We start from the raw sequence: 16,542 nt of genomic DNA on the forward strand, positions 1-16,542 counted from the left end.
CCTAGTATCAGTACCTGGATATCAGTTGCTCTAAGGCAGGGAGAACCTAGCATCAGTTCCTGGATATCGGTTGCTCTAAAGCAGGGAGAACCTAGCATCAGTACCTGGATATCAGTCGCTCTTTTGAGAGAGAAGAAGACTATTATAAACATCCAAGAGGAATCCTTCTTGAAGGAGAAAGTTAGGGAAGTTGTGCATCCCAAAGAGGGGAGGAGAAGGACCACCAACCCAAATCATTAGGAATAAGTTAATTAAAGCAATCAGTTAATTAAAGCAACCGTTTTTATGGGTGTACACAGGCTGCCTCCCCCTAAGGCAGGCTTTGAGAGTTCAGCATTGGATGTGAGGAAAGCAAGACTTTGATAGCTCAGAGGTAGGGGCTTTCTAAACGGGAGATTTGTTGGGGAAGATAGGTGGGTCACAGGAGCAGAATATTAGCACAAAGATGTGGTTGCATGATAGGCATAACAAGGTAGTCATGACAACAGGTGGTCATGTAGCCTTTTGAAACAAAGGTAGGGTTTCAAGATGGTTATTAACTTTTTGAAATAAAGGCATGATTGCTGTTGTGTCCTGGAACAGGCATTACAGAACCATTTGTAGTTACGGTTACAGGTGGGACATAGTTCAATCCTCGAGAAACAGAGGTTTAAATCATAAACAGGAATGAACCTACTTTGTCTTTACCATAAGATGGCCTTTAAGCATAAGATGGAAGCTGGTTGGTTCTTCAAAGCAAGGCGAGAGGGGAGCCTGGTCCACAATGATGGCACACAGCCTGCTAAATGCAGCTGGAGCAGGACAGAGCAGGTTCAGGCATTGGTGTTTCACCTTGAGTTCTGTCTTGATTAGAAACATTGACCCAGTGGGAAAAGCAGAATTTTGGCATTGTCAACAAGAACACTTCTGAGATGTTTTGCTTCTAAGAGAAGGGGAGCCTACATGGGCTCCCCTGATGGCTCTCCCAAGGGACAGCATTTCAAAAATCACACCAACAAGCCTACCAGGAGAAAGCAGTCCATAAACAAACAGGAAACCTGTGGGCCTACTAGGAACTTTTCACATCCAGATTGCCACTCCCAAGGAAACCAGGATTAGAGGCCACCATCTTCCTGGTTTTAGAGACTTCAGAGGCAAAGTTTGGGCTTCCCCTTGAATGATTCAACATGGCTCATGGAGAAAAACACTCAGGCATCATTTGACACCTTTTCTTGTGGTAATGAAGACAAATGGATGCCCCACTTCTGCCTGGCTGCTTTTTATACTTTTCAAAGGAAGCAGGCATCATTGAATACTATGCCTTGTTAAAGTCACTGGAAGAGAATAAGTGCTTGCAGGGGATTTGTCACTGGAAGGGAACAAGGGTTTGCTGGGGATGTGTCACTGGAAGGGAACAAGTGCTTGCTAGGGATTTGTCACTGGAAGGGAACAAGGGCTTGTGGGGGTTTGTCACTGGAAGGGAACAAGGGCTTGTGGGGGTTTGTCACTGGAAGGGAACTTTTGCAGCTGTGTGTATTTATCAAGTGCTCACTTTGTATAGTATTTACCAGGAAAAGTAAAGCAGCAATGAGAATTTGAGATGTCAATGTCATACAAAGGGGCAGGTTCAAAATGTGTGATCCCTTGAGCAGTGCTTTACTTAAAACAATACAGATGCCCTCCAGGAGTGATGCAGTGTGCTAACATCCACCATCTTTGTTTCCATGCTACTCTATGTCTTGGGCTTATGATCAGTCAAAGGAATCCCAGCTGGCAGGCTTATGAGGGAGACTTCCTCCACTTCTCCTCTCCTCTCATCACTAAGCTGCTCCTTCCAGAGACAATTCCCCACGCATTCAGTAGGGCCATCCTTCCTGCCAACTCTTGTCCTAACTTCAAAATTCTCTCACAGTGGCTCATTTTGTTAGGATTTAGTCGTGGAGTCCAGGTCTGCACTGCCAGGGCCAAGGAATGCCGCAGAGATCATACCCCGTGACAGATCTCATGCAAGAGATTTATTGGGGGCGGTCATCTTGGAGTGGAAACAAGATAGGAGGAAAAAGAGGGGCAGGGGAGGGGAAGATGGAGGGAGGCTGATCGAGAGAGCAAGAGAGAGCTCTGTGACGTCAGGGACATTCTAAAGGGCATTTGGCAACGGGTAATGACTTAGCTGCTAGTCATAGCTCCTGGCACTGAGGGCTGGGGGAGCGCCTTATTTGTAACACATTTGTTCAACACACACACACACACACACACACACACACACACCTTATCTATTCTTTATTATTTTCAGCTCCCTAGACGTTAAAAAAAAAGTGCCATGTTCTCCTTAGTAAGATAGATCTAGAATAGCTCCATTCACTCCGAGCTTGCCCATGCTGAGAGATGACCAGGGAAGGAGGAAAAAAACGCCTTGCTAATAGCAGGTGGGTATTTTGTTTTACTAATTAAAGACACACACACACACACACACACACACACACACACACAAATCATCTCATATACCCAATTCATACTCGTATTGCTTGGTGGTCAGAGAGCAGCTTGGGTTACTTACATTTAGTGGGGCACAGTAAACCTTGTGCTCTAATGTATGATCCAATTTGCTGTGCACAGTGTTAAAGTAACTTTTGTTCTCCTGGTGTTATTGTTATCTTGGAGGCTCGCTGCCTCCCTCTGTGAACTTAGTCCTAACCTCTGCACAATCTTATCTAGACCTGGAATGTTTTCAGCCTCTGAGACTTACAGCTGAATAAGCTCACCCCTTTCTAGATCTTTCTAAATTTTGGCTGGCTGGTCAACTCAGCTGTTCTGACTCAAAACTCCTCTCCAAGCTGACTGCTTCAATCTGGCTTCTCTCTCAGCCTCTCCTGAATTGCTCTGCTTGTCCTCACACTAACTTTGTGTTCTTAGCTTCTGGTTCCTTTTCATTCTCTGGCTTGTTCTGTCTTCACCTGTGTCTAGCTTGTTCTCTCTTCAACCTGTCTCTATAAAACTCTCCTGGTAAAACCGCCTCCTTCCTTTCTTTTCTCTCTCTCTGTACTCTCTTAAGTAGCTTCCCTTTCCTCTTTCTTCTAGTGAGAGTTGGGCATATCCTATTCTTTCAAATCTTTCTCTGATTCATCACGTGTTGTCACTCAAATAGACATCACTTTCAAACATAGCTGCTTCCTTCCACGAACTAACTTTACCTTCATTGTTTGAGATTAAAAGTGTGTGCTAAGGGTGTGTGTGTATTCCAGCCAGAGGGATTAAAGGTGTGTATTAAAAGTGACCCACACCACAATTAGAAACAGGTTTTTTTTTTTCAGTAAATAATGCAATCTCAGGGTTCACACTGTGACCAAATATCCTGCAACAATGCATCCCATTACACTGAGAAAATACACATATAATATTAACATTTATCATAGAAAGTTTTCTGTATTTCTTGTTATTACATTTATATTGTGTTCACTTTGGATATATATATCCAAAAAAGTGAATCCCATATATATATATATATATATGAGTTTCATATAGATATATATGAAAGGCCTTTTTATAAATGTTTAATTGTGGCAAAGTACACACAATATAAAACATATCACCTTAGCATTTTTAAGTTCATAGGTCAGTGCTCACATAGATAGGTAACCACACTGCCATTTACCCACTGGACATTTTTCACCTTGGAAAACTGAAACTCTGTGCTTATGGAATAATCTCTCATCTGCCCTCCCCTCAGTTGCTGACGAGCAGCATTCTGCTTCTGGACTGGAATGTGACTACTGTAGGCCCCTGTTTCAGTAGAACGACCCAGTGATTGTCCTCTGTGACTGCCTTATTTCACTCAGTACCTTATGACCAAGCTCACTCCTCAGGTGCTGTAGATGGCATCTGAGTGGCATCATCCTCTGCCTTGCTGAGCATAAATGGTGTTTCATTGTCAACACTGTGCTTTGCTTGTCCACTGTCTAGCAATTGCTTCTGGTTTATTCTCACATCTGGGCTAATATGAGTGTAAACTCTATTCAATTACCTTCTTTCAATCTTTCTAGAAGTATACCCAGCAGAGAACTGAAGATTCAGGCAACAGATTCTCTTTTTAATATTTGTAGAATAGGCCAGGCTGTAGTGGCACATGCCTTTAATCCCAGTACTTGGGAGGCAGAGGCAGGTGTACCTTTTAGTTCAAGGCCAGCTTGGTCTACTGAGAGAGTTCTAAGACAGCCAGGGCTATATAGAGGAACCCTGTCTTGAAAAACAAAATGAAAAAAAAACACAACTAAAAAACATTTTGTAGAATATTGTCATGAGTGGTGGTTTGAATGAGAGTTGCTGGCTTAGGCTTATATATTTCTTTTGGTTCCCAATTAGTGGAACTGTTCGGGAAGGATTAGGAGGTGTGGCCTTCTTGTAGAAGATGTGTCTTTGCAGGTGGGCTTTAAGGTTTCAAGAGCTCATGACAGGCCCAGGATCTTCCTTCTGCCTACAGCTCTCAAATCAAGATGTAAGCTCTCAGCTACTACTCTTAGTACCATGCCTCCCTGCCTCTAGGCCATGAGGGTCATGGACTCACCCTCTGAAACTGTAAGCAAGCTCCCAATGAAATGCTTTCTTTTGTAAGCAGCCTTGGTCATGGTATCTCTTCACAGCAACAGAAGAGTAAGTATGATATGACGCCACACCACAGATGATGCACTTCTTAGCCTTCCCACCAATGCTGCACAGGGCTTCCAAGCTTTTCATATTTGTGCCACCAGTCATTAGAAGTTGGATATTATAGATGTACATACACACACCCTTCATTCTAATATGTCAGATACCCCCCTGAGATATATGTACATATATTTTTCTATTAAAATTATATTTTCATTGTTGTAGCAGTAATTGTCCTTTATGTATTTTATAGATGTATTTTATTAATGATACATTGTTCTTCATATCTTATTGCCTGGCAAACGATGTTTGGCAAATTGCTTCTAACATCTCACACAGACTGAGGATAAATAATGCTGCCCCATCCCAGGGGTTTTGATCTCTCTAAGTGTCTTTCACTCACTCTCTGCATCACATAGAAATAATATTAGCCCACCATTCATGAAAGTCTGTTGTTACACACATACAATACTTTCTGACTACAGCTGAGCTGTCAGGGCCTCTAACTCCATGTATGGGGTGCAGCATAGAGATGTTGGCTGTGAGCAATATATTCATAGCTCCCACTTTCACAGATATTACATTGGCAGGAGAAAATTATTCAGTAAGTAAATACAATTTTGGTAAGTTCTGAAAAAAAAAAAAGACAGAGTATAAAATAACATACAACAGAAAGAATTACTCTGGCCTGTCCCTGGAGCCTTCACTAAAAAAGTTATATGAAAACTGATAATAAAAAGAATCAGTCATCCCATGAGTTTCTGAAGAACTCTGTGGTGAAAGCACAGATGACTATAGTTAGACCACTACCATTCAAACTCTCCCGGACGGTGTTCCCCTTACCTCCTAATAAACTAACAAATGCGTATGTTGAAATCTTAACTCTCAATGCAGTGATAAGGTAGAACTTTTGGATATAAACCAACTGTGAGTGCGGAGGACTGAGAATGGAGTTGCTCCCCTTATAAAAAGCAACACTTTATATAGTATAAACTTGTTTTATATCATCATTTGTGTTCACACGAGACACTGTGGATGAACAGAAAAGGAAGGGCTGTGCTTGAACTGTGATGTGTTTGTGTGTCAGACTGAGAAGTGGTCAAGTGTGCTAGCTACTTTTGTGTGATGTGTTTGTGTGTCAAACTGATAGGTGGTCAAGTGTGCTAGCTACTTTTACGCCAACTTAATACAAGCTAGAGTCATTTTGGAAGTAGGAACTCCAACTAAGAAAATTCCCCTACCAGACTGGCCTATGGGCAAGTCTATGGTATATTTTCTTGATTCATGTGCCAAGTCCAGCATGGCCATGTAAGGGACAAAATGCCATGATTCCTGCCCCTGGAACAGAGCCAGTAGGGCATGGACCTCCACGATTGTTGATGGCCGCGCTAGGTGTAAGGCTTGTTTATATAATAGTGTACATATTTTCATTTTCCTTTTGGAGGAATGTCCTCACTCTATGATAATCAGAGACAGCATGGGTCTAGGAGATGAGGGTATGTCTAAAGTGATAGAGCACTGTGACTTTCTGGACAGCCCTTAAGGATGTGGGAAAGAATGATGAAAATATGAGTTCAAAAATATATAATTTCTCAACTATACAAAATTTAAGGATGCAATATGAATTGTATAAGAAGCTTCACAGATCTAAAGGAACAGATGCAGCTACAGTATGAACCAGCTTGTCAGAAAGATACAAAGACAGGTAAATACAAAGGCAGGCAGATTCCTGACTTCAAGGTCAGCCTGGGACAGAGGGAGTTTAGGTCTGGGGCCAGGAGTGGCAGGAATGGTAAATTCAGGGCGGGGTCCCACTGGCGAGGTCCCACCCAGCTATTTTATTATCTATGCTTGTGCTTGCTGTCTCTTTCTAAGAATTCAGGGGCTGGGGTCATGGGATGCTGATTCATGGGATAATCAAAAGAAAATCTGGGCTACTGGGTTTTTGATCTTTAAGAGATGAGCTATCCAGAGAGTTCTTAAGAGTTGCAAAAAAGTTGTCTTGAACAGAGAGCTGTCTGGAGATCTCCAGAGAAATGAGAACATAGAGAGGAATCTGGGAAGCCGTTTTGAACAGAACATCGGCCTTCAGCTTGTAACCCAGGATTTGACTTAAAATTGTTTGTCTCACTGCTCCCAGATGCCCTTTCGACCCAGAACCCCTCTCCAAGCTGACATCATTGACATCAAGATTAATGTAGGAGGTTCTAGTTCACTACGGGTGGTACCATCCCTGGGTTGATGATCTTAGGTTCTATAAGAAAGCAGCCTGAGCAAGCCATGGGGAGCAAGCCAGTAAGCAGAATTTCTAATAGCATCTGCTTCACTTTTTTCCTCCAGGTTCCTGTCCTGCTTTAGTTCCTGTCCTCAATTCCTTGGTGATGGATTATAATATGGAACTATAAGCTGAAATAAACTCTTTTCCTTCCCAAGTTGCTCTCGATCATGGTGTTTTATCATAGCAATAGAAATATCAAATAAGACAGAAGTCATGTCTCTTTCCACCTTCGGTTGTAAAATAATAATAATCATCATCATCTGGCTCTCTGCAAACCAAGCAGTGGGTCAGCAGGCAGCAGATCTGCCTGCGTCTTAACCTTAGACTTCTCAACCTCCAGACTTACAAGCAGTCAGTTTTGAAGTCGGTCTATAATTTGTCATTGTATCATTGAAGTAAGACAAAGGCTTTAGGTGGCTGACTTAATTTACCTTTCTAAACTGTTTTTTACGGTTTTCACTTTTTTAACTGTTAAGTTGTAAGCTGGCGTCCACAGGTGAGTTTCTGGCATGGAATATATAGAGCATTCATTATTCACTGTGCTAAGAAGTGATATAACGGTAGGCAGCAGCACTGGCTTCGTAGTAATAGAGTCATTTGAGTAGAAACTTGACAGGTGCTGGACCTACGGGAAGACAGAATCTGACTGTTCTTATCTAAAGTTCCAGTATATTCACGTCACAATGACCTGTCTAGAAATTTATCCTGAGGAAATGAACATTGAATGCCTACAAGATTTAAACTACCTTTTAATGCTGAAAAGTTTACAGGAGCCATGTGTCCCACAAGAAAACCCCAGAACTGTTAATACACATTCAAATTCTATTTCCTGACACTAAGATTTAGTATTGCTTGTGTGAGCACCATTTTCTGAGACCCTATTCTAATCCATGGGTGTAAGACTGGCAGTGTTTAAGCCAAGGTTGTTAACAGCTGGGACTCAGTTGTCTTCTTTTTTTTAAACCCACACTTGGAGAGAGAGGAAGAATTTTCTGCAAGGAGTTCAAATAACTTAGAGAAAAGAAGGAAATCAGGCTTTGGAAAGGGAGAAACCAAGTGGGTGGTTCATTCAGAAACAAGAGCACACTGTCTTCTTACGTTATGTCTGATAAAAGCCAGCTCAGTCTGTATGGATTTTGGTCAGTCTGTGTGTCCTGTTTCTGGCACACCCCAATCCAGACTTCAGAAGCATCCGCTCTGGCCTGACTAGGTCACTGTGAGTGACAGCTGCCACAAAGCTGCATGCAGCAAAAGAGCTGCATTACCCAGAGAAAGACACAGGGAAAAGACACAGCCAGTAGGTGTCAACAGGAATGGGGTTCAGGGACAGGGTGGCCTCATTTCCTTTATTCGTTAGCATTCTTCAATTATTTTGTAATTGATTAATGTTGATTTTTTAGTAAAGAAAGTTTTCTTGTAAGTTCAAAACTCTCAAATGCAAATAAGCTGCTGAGTATCCCAGATGGGTTACCTCCAGTCTGATTTTGCTTGTTATTATATATCCATGGCTGGATATAGCAGATATTATCCCCAGATCCCAGTATCCACATGTCCACATATCTACCTGAGCTATTTTAATGAGGCATTCATGAGTACAAAAATAACAAGGACAGAAGAGTCCAAATAAGTACACAACACTGGACTTTCATACAATGACAAGCAGAGTCCCAAACTCATCCGTAAATAAAGAGTGGATTCTGTACCATAGCCCGTGACAGCTACAGCAAGCACTTACTAAAAGTTCCCTCTGTGCCAGATTAGCTAAGCACTTCACTTCCATCCTGTCACTTCAGTGTATAGCGTGTGATTCCAGCTGTACTTCTCTTATCCAACCTGGCACCATTACTGGATCATCTCTTTTCCAAAATGTCTACTCCTTCTCTTCCCAAATATTTTATCTCAAATCCTCTCCCTAGATCTCTAAATCAGATGTTATTTTCCTTAGAGCTGAGAAAGCCACAGAGACACAGTTTGCTCAAAACCACACAGCACTTGCCACCTCCACCAAGACCCAGTGTGCCCTTGTCAGGTGTAGTTTGTGGTCCTGCTCTGTCAATATATACAGGCTGAGGTGAGACTTGGTCTCAGCCCTCATGATGCAGAGTCCCTGCCTGCCATCAAGGTGTCATAGTTTATGGGTCAGCACAGAAGAGACACTGAGTTTAAAAAGTGGAAATGAAAACCATAATGGACATGAAAATACTGAACCAAGACAAAATACATAAAACGTGTGTACTCTGGACAAACGGAATAAAATTACTGCCCAAACTCTTTATCCAATGTTGAGACCACAACTTTAGGATTCCAGATATGGGAAAATTTGCATATATCTAATGAGATATTTGGGGGATAAGGCATAAGTCTAAAGAAAGAAATTCCTTTGTGTCATCTACAACTTAAACATAGAGCCTGAGGAAATTTTATACAATATTCATACTGTGCCTGCATTTTGACTGCTGCCTGTCACATGACGTCAGCTGTGGACTTCCCCTGTATGGAGCCATAACATTGCTCAAAAAGAAGTTTCAGACTCTGAACATTTAGATTAAGGAAGCTCAACTTCCTGCCACTGGAGTTGACCTTTAAAAGTGGTTGAAATAGTAACCTTTATTTAATGTGCTTTTTACTCTACAAAACTGTTATTTCAAAAGCCTGAAAGTTGGTAGATATAACAGCCAAATAATATTGCCTAGGCATGTGTAAAATTAAGAAAATAATTCACACACACATGCATGTGTAAAATTAAGAAAATTCATACACACATACATACACACATGCACACACGAGCATAAACACACACACATACAACCACACACGTACACAGGATTTATTAGAATGACTTACAGGTTATGGTCCAGCTAATCCAAAAATGGTTGGCTATGAATGGAAAGTCCAAGAATCCAGAAGTTGCTCAGTCCACAAGGCTGGATGTCTCAGATGGTCTTCAGTAGACACTGGAATCCAAAAGACGTAGGCTTTAATGTCAGTGGAGGGATGATGAGAACAAGTCGACAAAGAGCAAAAGCTTCCTTAGACCTTCCAGCAGAAGGTATGGGCCAGATTCAAGGTGTCTTCTACATAAAATTGGGGTTAGAAGTGGATCTTCCTACATTAAATCAAGCAAAATCCCTCACAAGGGAGCCCTCCGCTTTTGGATTTTAGTTAATTCCAGATGTATTCAAAGTGGTAAACCTAGAATAACCAACACAAGAGAATAGCTGGCACTGCCCACAATGTCACTCCCATGTGCTCCATGATCATCTCCTTCCACCTCTTTGGAATCAGATTCTTTCTCCTTCACACATAGGTCTCATTCTAGACACCAGACACCACTCAGGATTTCCCAGCGTGAATGTTGTATTAAGAAAAACAATTGTTGGCCTAATCTATGCTCCTATTAAGAATTGGGGGAGGTTTCCTTCTGCCAAGTACCCAGAGATACTTGGTGTTAAGCCTGCTTGACAGAAACCCTGGCCTCCTGGTGAGTGGAAGAGCACACTTGAAGAACAGAAATGCCCTTGAATGAAAGCTCTGAGACTACAACCCTTGTTGTGCACCTCACAGGCCCCCTTTGCTGTAGCAGCCAATAGTCAGAGCCAGGCATACATGGTTACAGTACCTTCCTTTGAATAGAAATGCTACCTTGATTACCAAACAACCAGGAAGCAAAGAGATTTGAGGGGAAGGTGACTTTTTACAGCTGCTTCAAGGACGCCAATTGTCATTGCTCCTGGAAGACAGACTGAAGATGGGATTAATGTTTTAATCCAGGAGCCTACCTTGTGTGAAGACTGGAAACTTGGCTGTCCATCAGTGTTTGTGTGTGTGTGTGTGTGTGTGTGTGTGTGTGTGTGTGTGTGTGTATGTGTGTGTGTGTATGTGTGTGTGCGTGTGTGTGTATATATGTGTATGTGTGTGTGCGTGCGTGTGTGTGTGTGCATGTGTGTGTGTGTGTGTGTGTGTGTGTGTGTGTGTGTGTGTGATTCAGCAGTGCTGCATGCTCCTGAGCACTACATAAACATCAATAGGAGAGGATGAGAATTTCCCAGTGTAAGAGAAGAGTTACTTACTTACTCAGTGAACATCTATACTATGTCGCAGCCCATTTTATCCACGAGTTACATCAGACCTTCCGAGTTGGAGGCTTTGTTTTGGTTGACCTGAACAAATGGAAGAGGTGTGTATCCATGTGTTGGTTAGTTTTTGTTAGCTTGACAGAAGATAGAGACATTCTGGGAAGATGGAACCCAATTGAGGAATTGCTTCTAACAGAATGGCCCATGGGCATGTCTAGGGGGCATTGTATTGATTTTTAATGGACGGAGGAGGCTCTAGCTAGCTGTGGGAGCACAACCCCTGGGCAGGCAGTCCTGGGTGATGTAAGAAAAGTAACTGGGTGTGACGGTGGAAACAACTGAGAAAGCAGCATTCTTCCATGGTTCTGGCCTCAGGTACCTGCTTGCTTTCCTGTCCTGGCTTCCCTCGGTGACAGATTGTGACCTGGGAGTTGTAGGATGAGACAAAGTCTCTTTTTCTCGAGCTGGGTTTTGGTTATGGAATTCTATCACAGCAACAGAAAGCAAACTAGAGCAAGGCACCTCTCCATTGCTTTGGAAAGATACCCAAATAACTCAAAAGAGAAAGGGACGAGTTGGGTATGGTGGCTTCAGGCCATTGTCAGGCGGCTCTGTCATTTTGGTCCCCGTGGAGAGGCTGAGCACCAAAGTGGGGAGACATAAGACCTAACTTCCTCCCACAAGGCCCCACCCCATGAGAGGCCTCATTACCTCTCAATAGCACCACAGCTGCTCAGGCCTTTGATATGTATCCTTCTGTGGACTCTTGAAATTTAAGTCACAACAACAGGTGGCCTGATGAAGCACTTCCGCAGCAGGGCCTGGGAGGTAGGCTGAGAGTGTCCAAATCCTGACTGACTGTCATGGGCCAGGTGACTTTGACAAGTTACTTAACATTTATACAACTTAGCTCCTCATCAATAAAATGAGGTCAGGCGCCTTCTGGAATGTCAGAAGTATGCACAGATTGTTTACTAATAGGGGACTAATGAAATGAATAAGGGTAGAACAGTACTGCATTTTCAGTGACCAAAACAGTTAAGTCTGTGGGAAGACCCTCCAATATGAACTTCAGGCAGATGGCATGGCTCCCTAAATAAAATGGGAAAGAGAATGGCAATTGGAGTTTGAACAGACATCCAGATAACTAAGTTTATGCTCAACAACTGATTAAAATTTGCAGTTGTCTTTCGCTACTTTGTGGTTTCTTCTTTCTTCCACCCTTCTCCACCCTTTTCTTCCCTTCTTACAACCCCTCACACTAACTAGGAGAGGACAAAGGATAAAGAGAAAGGGGGTAACATTATTGTTAGACTACTTTCTACTGATTAGGGGCAAGTTTGATCCTCACCATCAGGATATGCAATTCCTTCTTGTTCTTTCTTCTTTGCAAATGACTGCTTAATAAACTACAACCAACAGCAAACAACCAACAACCCACCTATTGGGGCATTTATATACCCTCTGAAAAGTTCCCAGAATGCCAAATGTTCACAGTTGCAGGAACTATCTGCAGCTGGCAAAATCTGAGCCCGCTAGAACAGGAGGCAAATCATTGTAAGTTGCTGTGGACAGTTGAAGCAACCTCATATCCCACACCTAGGATTAAAACAAAACATATTCTTATTTGTGTTTTTTTAAGAAACTAAAATTCTCACTACAAAGTTTAGCTTCCTTGCCCTGTATTTTTACAGATGCTGAACAGTATTTGGCCTATGATTTTCATTTATTACATCAGCCACACATGTATATTCATGTGTATATAAATAGACACATACATATGGGCTGAAATCTTCCCAGGGTATAAATTATTTTCTTTGTATCATTCACTTAAATGTAGCAAATAAAAGTATCAAATCCAAGTCGCTGCTTTGACTCCAAATGAATGTCCTAAAAAAGCCCACATGCTCAAGGCTTGGTTTTGAAGTTATTGCTAATCAAAGGCAATAGATAGCAGTTGGGGCCCTGTGGGAGGCAGTCAGGTTATTAAGGGTGTGCCCTTAAAGGGGCTAGTAAGACCTTACTCAGTCTCTTCCTATTCCTGTCTTACGTTTGCCACTCAGTGTTGGACTGGAACCTCCAAAACCATTAGTCAGAATAAGTATTTTTCCTTTACAAACTAATTGCCTTAAGTATTTTGTTACAATGACAGAAAGTTGACTGATACAAATATATTTGGAATCTAGACCTTTTAAAATGAGACCATAGTTAACTCTAACTTTCAGATGTGTTTCACCATCTGATATGAGATAACTTCTCAGAGTCTTATAAGACCGAAAGGGGTAATACAAGAAAAACAGTGGTTCTCAACCTGTGGGTCTTGATCCCTGGAGGGTGAGGGAGCATGTCGAATGACCCTTTCACAAGGGTCTCAACCTGTGGGTCTCGATCCCTGAGGGGGTGTGTCGAATGCCCAAAGGTCTCTCCTAAGATGATCATAAAACCCAGATATTTATATTATGGTATATACAATATGGTATATTACATATATTTACATTATAAAAGTAGCAAAATTAGTTTTGAAGTAGCAATGAAAGAATTTTATGGTTGACGGTCACCATGACGTGAGGAACTGCATTAAAGTGTGACAGCATTAGGAAAGTTGACAGCCACTGGCTTCGAACAAGCAGAGAGAAGAAGCTACAGATGATAAAAGCCCAGAGAACAGGTGATGAAAGGAGGCATGGTTCTTCTTCCTTCTGTGCCTCCTCCCTTCCTTCTCTCTCTTCTCTACCTTGGTCTCTCCCTTTTCCCCTCCTCTCCCCCTCCTCATTCCTTTCCCCCTCTACCTCCCTTCTACCTTGCACAACCCCAGCCATCTTCCATGTTTCAAAGGTATTTATAAAGCTACAGGAAAGTCTACATGGTAAAGAATTGGAGCCTCCAGCCAACACCCATGCTTGGGAGTCACTTTCCAGTCTCAGTCAAGCTTTCAGATGACCACAGTTCTAACCAGTCACTTCAGTACAATGACCTTAATGCTCTCAAGGCAGGACCACCAGGTACATGGCACCTGAACTTTCTGACTCGTGGTGTGGTGGGTTGGTATGTATGACCCCTATAGACTCATGTGTTTGAATGCTTGGCCCACAGGGAATAGTGTTATTAGGTGATGTGGCCTTGCTAGAGGAATTGTGTCACTGTGAGGGCAGGCTTTGAAGTCTCATATGCTCAAGCTATGCTCAGTGTGGCACACAGTCTCCTTCTGCTGCCTTTGGATCAAGATGTAGAACTTTGCACCTCCTTCTCCTGCACTATGTCTGTCCCCATACCGCCATGCTTCCTACCATGACAATAACGGACTAAAGCTCTGAGGCTATAAGCCAGCCCCAACTAAATGTATTCCTTTACTGGAGTTGCTGGGGTCCTAGAGTCTCTTCACAGCAATGCAACTTGAATGAAGACACATGGAAACTGTAAGATAGAATTTGCTGTTAAGTTGCTAAATTTTGGAATAATTCATTACACAGCAATGGATGGCTAATACCAAGTGCCTGGCCTGCTAATGGTGGGACAGAATACATCAGTTAGATGCATGTGATGAAGCTGTACGCTACAGGAAGTGAAAATTCTAAGATGTGGAAAATGAGCTGGTGCTGCATTGCTCACAACAGAGCCATTGGGCAGCAGTCTCAAGGCTCTGCATTTAATGCCCAGCACAGCAAGAAATGAACAGAGGAGAAGGAAGGGGAAGAAAGAGGTAAGGACAGGGGAGGGAAGGAAAGAATAGGAGAGAGATAAGCTAGAACCGTGTTTCTTAACCTGTGGGTCGTGACCCCTTAGAGGTCAAATGACCCTCTCACATGGGTCCCTAAGACCATCTGCAAGTCAGAAGTTTACAATTCATAGCAGTAGCAAAATTACAATTATGAAGTACAGTGAAAATAATGTTATGGTTGATAGTCACCACACCATGAGGAACTGTAATAAAGGATTCCAACTCTAGGAAGTTTGAGAGCCCCTGAGCTAGCGAAAGATGGCATCAGTTCACTAAACATAACATAGGGTATTTAGTGTCTAAATTGTCTTTGTATCAAATAAACTGAGCACCAACCTTGCTGTATGTTGACAGGAACTTGAGCTAGAAGGATGTGATCCCCGCTTTCGAGTAACAGAGGTTTAATGTAAGCCAGACAGATAGAGAGATGGGCAGGAAGAAGCCCCTGGTGGTTCACTGCCATTTGAGGAGATTAGAGGGAGCTCCATCAATGAGGCTGTATTTAACAGAACAGAACAGTTGGGGCTGGGCTTGCCATGCAAGGAGGAGCAGGTATGGGAGAGAACACATGAGAAGACAAAGAGATAAGAAAGTAGGCCCGGGTAAGGTATGGAAGGAATCAAGAGGAGACCAAAAGGTATAGAGAAAACAACAAGGCTGGACTCAGTATATCTGTAAGTCCTACAGAGAGTCTGCCCTGTATCCCAGGCAAGGCCCGGAAGCCAGAGATAAAAGCAACACCTTTCATATGAATAGTGCTCCCTAGACTCCACATGCTAATCTCCTCAGGTTTATCCTTAAACCCAAGTGAGAGCCTGTAAGCCTCAAGCTCGCAGCAGGCAAATGAGACTGAGGAGCTTCAGCACCCTGTACAAAGTCGCTCACTCACTGTGAGAAGACAAGCTAGGATGGAAAAGTTAGAGGGGAGGAGGGAGAGGTAGACAGCTAGGGAACCCCCCTGGTAGGCCAGTACAAAACACAGCTCGTATTTTCTTTCTTTTTTTTAAAATTTTTTAAAGTTTTTATTGCATTATGATGAGAAAAGTTACATGATTTCAATTTATCTGAATTTGTTAACATTTAAAAACATATTTTAAGTTAATAGAATTAAATCACATTCTTCTTTCCCTTTTGTACCCCCACTCCTCCCAGAGACCCTCCTTCAATACCTACAATATCTTTTTTGTCATATTCCTTAAAAATTTATAAAATATTATAACAATAAAAATGAGTGTTATAAAAATTGTTTGATATAAAACAACAATTTAACAGTCTTATGTAGAGGCTTGTCTACAGCAATACTGAAAATACATGTTTTTCTCAATATAAATTTTAAATAACTCCAACATATTAACTTTATATTTCAAAATAATACATCACTACTAGTATTTTTTAAATAAACATAAATATATAAAGCCTTTTTGTTTGTCTGTTTGTTTTGTATTTAGTAGAGCTTAAAATCTTAACTCTTACTGTGTTACAAACCCAAAATAAGAACAATTTTTAGACATTGGATTTCATTGTAATAAGGCTGTACTTCAATGACCCTCACCTCACATCACCAAAGGATTTTTACCTCCATCATAGCTAAGCTGAGAGTTGACAGTTCTGTTGTGCCAAGGAATGAATTGTAGGCACGATTTTTGGATACAGACTTCCTGCTATGGTCAAAGCTATTTGACTTGAGTGACTGACTTCATTCTCAGCCCACAGAGAACAGGTTACATTCATTTAAGAAATGGTGTGTGTATTAAGATGTTCTATCCATGAAGTCATTCGCCAACTGTTTGAATGAACAATGGTTCTGCTTGGAGGGTGGCACAGACATTAGGTGAGGGTAAGAATCTGGT

This window comes from Mastomys coucha, unplaced genomic scaffold (assembly GCF_008632895.1).
Source record: "Mastomys coucha isolate ucsf_1 unplaced genomic scaffold, UCSF_Mcou_1 pScaffold3, whole genome shotgun sequence".
Taxonomy (NCBI): Eukaryota; Metazoa; Chordata; class Mammalia; order Rodentia; family Muridae; genus Mastomys; species Mastomys coucha.